The sequence below is a fragment of the Pagrus major genome, chromosome 20 (assembly GCF_040436345.1).
Source record: "Pagrus major chromosome 20, Pma_NU_1.0".
Classification (NCBI taxonomy): domain Eukaryota; kingdom Metazoa; phylum Chordata; class Actinopteri; order Spariformes; family Sparidae; genus Pagrus; species Pagrus major.
Window position 1 is genome coordinate 19,890,011 of NC_133234.1, and position 5,546 is coordinate 19,895,556.

General features: G+C 41.5%; 1 non-coding gene across 1 annotated transcript; it reads left to right on the forward strand.

Moving 5' to 3' along the window:
• Positions 1 to 659: 659 nt before the first annotated feature.
• Positions 660 to 753, forward strand: trnai-uau (transfer RNA isoleucine (anticodon UAU)). Its single transcript has 2 exons — positions 660 to 697; positions 718 to 753. It is a non-coding gene; the product is annotated as a tRNA-Ile (tRNA).
• The last annotated feature ends 4,793 nt before the right edge of the window (positions 754 to 5,546 follow it).

The window sequence follows — 5,546 nt, forward strand, 5'->3', positions numbered from 1 at the left end:
TATCTCATTATTCGACTTTTTATCTCATTATTCCGGCTTTTATGTCATTATTATGACTTACAATGAGGCTTTTCTCATTTTTTTAATCAAGGTTAATTTTACATCATTTGTTTTCTTTATTAACTGGCGGAAATGGGCTTCCCTACTCTTTAATATCACCATTGTAAGCCAACATATTCTTCTTCTTCTTCTTCTTCTTCTTTTTTTTTTACAACAATCAATGTATGTGTCGTTGTGTTGTGTTTTCCTGTTTGTAACTTGTGTATGTAAACACCAAAAGCAAAGAAGACTGAGAGGGGAGGGTCAGGTGTTTGTACTTAATTAGTATTAGTTTCTTTCTTTTATAATATAATATAATATATATCATAAACTTATTTTCAGACTCGAGTTGTTTCTCGTTTAACACACACGTCACATTTTTACCCCCGCTGTACTTGGAAGTCGGAGCTTTGTGAGAGGTACCTGAACGCAGCAGCTTAGTCGGCTGTGTGTAAGCTGCGGCTCTGTGATCCGTCCCTGCGGTCCGGTTCTGACCCAGACTCCACTATGCACAACGCTTCGTCCATTTAAAACACGAATCGGTCTAAATAAAACACACATGTTCGTCACAGTCCTCGTGTTTCGTTCTTAAACCCATTTCCTGTCTGTTTCCCGCCGAAGCTCCAGTGGCGCAATCGGTTAGCGCGCGGTACTTATATGACAGTATGCAGCAGAGCAATGCCGAGGTTGTGAGTTCGAGCCTCACCTGGAGCAGAGTTTTTAGACGAACCCTCACCTGGTGGCAGCAGGTACAAAAAACACCCACAAAACTACAGCCCTCGAGCTCAGTCAGAGGGGGGACTTCCTGTACTGCGTAGTCATGACGTCACTGAGTAATTCCCCCCACTACAATAACAGTGGTGATATATTCAGGTGCACCTGGGCTGCTCACCTCCTGTCAACAGGTGAGTTCATACAGTCACCTTGCAATGCTCTCATTGTGTCCATCATTAAAGGACTGTGCATCAAATATATCCAGAAAACATGATGTTAGCAGAAATCTTGTAACTTCTCAAAAGTATATATAAGTTAAGTACAACCATAGTTGTAGTAGTAGTAGTAGCTGCCACTAATAATCATTTTAATACGGAGCCCCTTGTTCACACATGAATCATGTTAGCAACTTGTGTGCACACGAAGATAAAATATATAAACTTACATAAATTGTCATGCTTACAGGCTCTGTATAACAACAACAACAATAACAATAATAATATTAATAAACATTGAACTCCCATTTGTTTCAGTAACTGTCATGTCAGTAACTTTATCACGTGGCAGAAGGATAAAGTAAAGCGTTTTAAAACATAAATAGTAATAAAGTAGTTGGCCTAAGTCATAATAGAGTAAATAGTCAGTGACAATCCTTCCTCAAACGCTAACAATGACCTAAAATGCTGTTTTAGCAGCTTGATAAACTAACTTAATCAATCAAACTAACTTAACAAGCACAGCAAAGCAACACGTTTTTATTTATTCTTTTGTTAATACTTTTATTGCAATACATTCATATTTCAGAAAAGCCAAAAAATATCCGTTGTATTTAGATGTATTTGCAATTATTATTATATTTTTGTGTTTTATACAGCCAGTGATACAGAAGAGAGAGGAAAGGCTGAAACAAACAAACATAATAACCCACTATAACAACATATTTATTCATACATGTCATTCATGCATGCATATAAAGTAACTAAGAGTGAAAAGAAAAATTAATTAATTAATTAATTAATTAGTTAAGGTGTGTCTCCTCCTTTAAAATGGGTTAATAAAGACAGAGATGCCTCAGTCCTCTCAGGTAAGTCTTTCTGCAGCGCCCCCTGCTGGTCTACAGTTTGAACTGCAGCTCTTGGTGTGATACCAGCCTGTTACCACTAGAGGGCGGTGCAGCTGCACCAGACAGAGCCCAGAGCTGCTGCAGCTCTCAACATGTTTTTCTAACTGTAGAGGAGTTTTTATCTTCCTCAAGAACATTTTGACAGGTCGCTTGTCTTACAATAAAAAAAATAAATAAAAAATCTATTTCCAGTCCAGCTTTTCAAAATAAAATACTTCAGCCTGCACACTGGACACATGTTCTTCAAACAGCATGTGCACACTGCTTAAATTCTTCACTGTCTCTTTCCATCTGTCACTGAAGACCCCAAGCATCTCCCATCAATCTTTTTAAACATGATTTTTCTGACTGTTACATGTTGTATAAATACATGTGTGTGTGTGTGTGTGTGTGTGTGTGTGTGTGCTCTGTGTGTGTGTGTTTGTGTGCAGGTCCGTCACCCTAAGCCCTTTAAAGCTGGGAATGAACAAGCAGAAGATTGCTGTAATGATGTGACCCAGATGTCCCGGGTGCAGATCCTCCAGGCTGAAAATGAGAGTGCAGATCAGGGCCTTGTACCTCCTGTCACCCCCTCCGCCCTCCCCCGTCCCTCCCTCTATCCGGCCTGGGACACAATCAGAGGGTATTTAGCAGCAGGGAATATGTGTATGTATGTAAGCGCATGTGTGCGTATCATTTGAGGGAATGTACATGTGTTGTCGCCGTCCCTGTGTGTCTGTGTGTCTGTGTGTGTGTGTGTATGTGTGTGTGTGTGTATGTGTGTGTGTGTGTGTGTGTGTGTGTGTGTGTGTGTGTGTGTGTGCTTAAGCTCATCCCGATCCATGTAAACACGAGGGATCAGATTTTGGAGTGTGTGCCACTTAGTTCTTGGTGCTCCGGATTAGATGTAACAGTTTTTTAATTTACTCTCCTCAGCTGCCTCCATAAGACGCTAAAGCCTGGCATGGCCCCACCAGAGACCCCCGTCACCTCACCCCACCAGACTTCACCCTACATCATCTCTTCCTCCTTCTCCTGCTATCTCCCCCCGTGTCTCCCTCCTCCTCCTCACCCATCCCCTGAGGTGACCAGGTGGCTGAACAATCACACACAGCACCCTGACAGTAGGCTCAGCGGGCCACTTTACTCAATGAGAAGCTCGGCGGTCATACCATGTGTGTGTGTGTGTGTGTGTGTGTGAGGGATTGAAGGGAAAGGGGACAAAAGACGGAGAGTTTAATATTAGGGATAAGCTGTGATTGAACATCCTGATCAGGGCAGAATGATCAAATTCTGCCAGTGATAATCCCCCATCTTGGAAAATTAAATACCACTCTGCTGTCTCTCTTCTGCTCGCTCACACTCTCTATCTGTCTGTGACATGCTCACACACACACACACACACACACACACACACACACACACACACACACACACACACAGTATTTAAAGAGGGTCTTAATCTGACCTGTGTCTCATAACCCTGCTTGGTTCCTTGGGGAACTGTTCTGATATCTGATGAGTTTTTCATTAATAAGACACAAGTCTAATCCTGAGGGAAGAACACAAAATGACAACGGATAAGCCCTGCTTTCCCCTCGCGCACACACACACACAGACACACATACACACACACACACACACACACACACACACACACACACACACACACACACACACACACCATAACTCTGATCCACTGATACACTATCTAACTAAACATCTTTATACACACACTTGAACTCGTGTTTTCCCTTTAATCTCCCCACCCCTGTTTTGTTCGCTGCAGCCTACATTTGATTTATTTGCATGCAATTATTCAAATGAATACGAATATCATCTGTATTTATACTCTGGTGAGGCAAGAACTTCTCAATAATCTACCTCTTTATATATTGTCAGTATTTTTATGCGTGTAATCTTTGTGCTGGTTTGTAAATAAGCCGTTGCACTGCAGAGTAAAGGGTTTAGGATGCTTGAAAGGAACCCATTTTTAACAACTTTTAAACACTAGTCTCCCCGATCCTGCAAAAGTCCCGTTGTTTTAATTACTTCCACTTTGAAATACAAACTTAATGCAATTAAAGTATTTGAAAAAGGAAAAAACTAGTGTTAATTAATGTTCTGTGTTTTTTCTACACATCCAAAAGGTCACTCACACACACACACACACACACACACACACACACACACTCCAGGTTTGCACAGTAAAATTGTCTGGAGTAAAGTCTTCCTTTTAAATCCTGAGCTCCATCAGAGACGTTTCATGCCCGACTGTGAACTCAACATCTCCCCCCAAAAAATCATCGACTAGATTATTTGAAAATGAGGGAGACATTTGTTTGTAACAGCCTCCCAAATGAGACTCATATCTCCCGCTATGAGACCAGGCAGAGCTCATGTTAAACATGCACTTATCATGTTCTGTGGGGAACCACCAGACTGGCTGCAAACCCCTTGACCCATTTTGCGATTTGACATCTTTCGTTCCGATGAAAAGCTTCCTTACTGTTTCCAGTTTCTCCTCCATTGCATCGGGTCGAGTGTGTTGCATTTATGAATGGCTCTGGTTTCATATTGAACTTTGTACAGTTTCTTGCAGGTACTAGATTAACCTGCTCGGCTAAGCTCCAAATTAATCCTCTCATCCTCCCTTTCTCTGTCCAGTATGTATAGTTTTCAATGCCAAAATACCAGGCTACCTGTTGACACTTATTTTCTGCAGATGTGTGTTGTGGCTGGATTAAGTTTGAACCGATTCCTTCCTCTATTGGCTTGAACTGTAACACCTGTGCTCAAACTGGAGTTCCTCTTTAAAAAGGTTAGAACAGAAGAGTGTGGGAGTAAATTACCATCCCTCGTGACATTTATCGAGGTCTGATCAGTGTAATGTTTCTTGTCATGTGCAGAAAAAGACATGTCGTACAGTAATGCAGTGGTCAGTGTTCCAATCTGCTGCTGCGTGTTGTGAGTAAATAATAAAAATATAGTCATATTTTTTCAAGACTAGGTGGTTTTTGGCTTCAGGTCCTTCACCCAGAAACTAAAGGTGCATTGTTTGGTTTTATGAGATGCATTTATTTTCAGGAACAGGTGTTATCTCATGAAAAAACATTTTTTAAATTAAAAATGGAAGATTATTTAAGTTTATTCAGGTGAAAACACTAAAATATCCCAATACTTCTTACTTATTCTGAGTGGTGTGTTTTCATTATACCTCCATGGTTGTTCCACTGGAACCCATTCAATGTTGTGCTTGATATAGACGCGCTTGGTATTCACTCCAGGACACTCGTACCCGTGTGTGGTTACTTCCAAACATATAGAGGATGAGGATAATAAGACATTTCAACTGTGCCACCTTTATTTTATTAATATTCTGAGTCTTGGCCGCCAGGTTGCGGTCAATCGACTCCCCCCCGCAAGGTTAAACGCACATATTTAAAGACTGACTCCGCCTATCCAGGTCAGCTACGGCGTACGCCAAAAACAGTTACGAGTGCACTCTACAGAGCCAATGCGTCACAGAACTTCGGTAACGGACCAATGGGAATGTAGTTTTGGACAGGGGCAGAGCTGAGTGACAGAAGAAGCAGCCAATTAGCCGGCGTTTCGCCTGGACGTTGTGACCAATCAGCGAGCATATGCCAAAAATAACACCTCCTCTTGTTCAGCACCCAAAGTCGAAGGA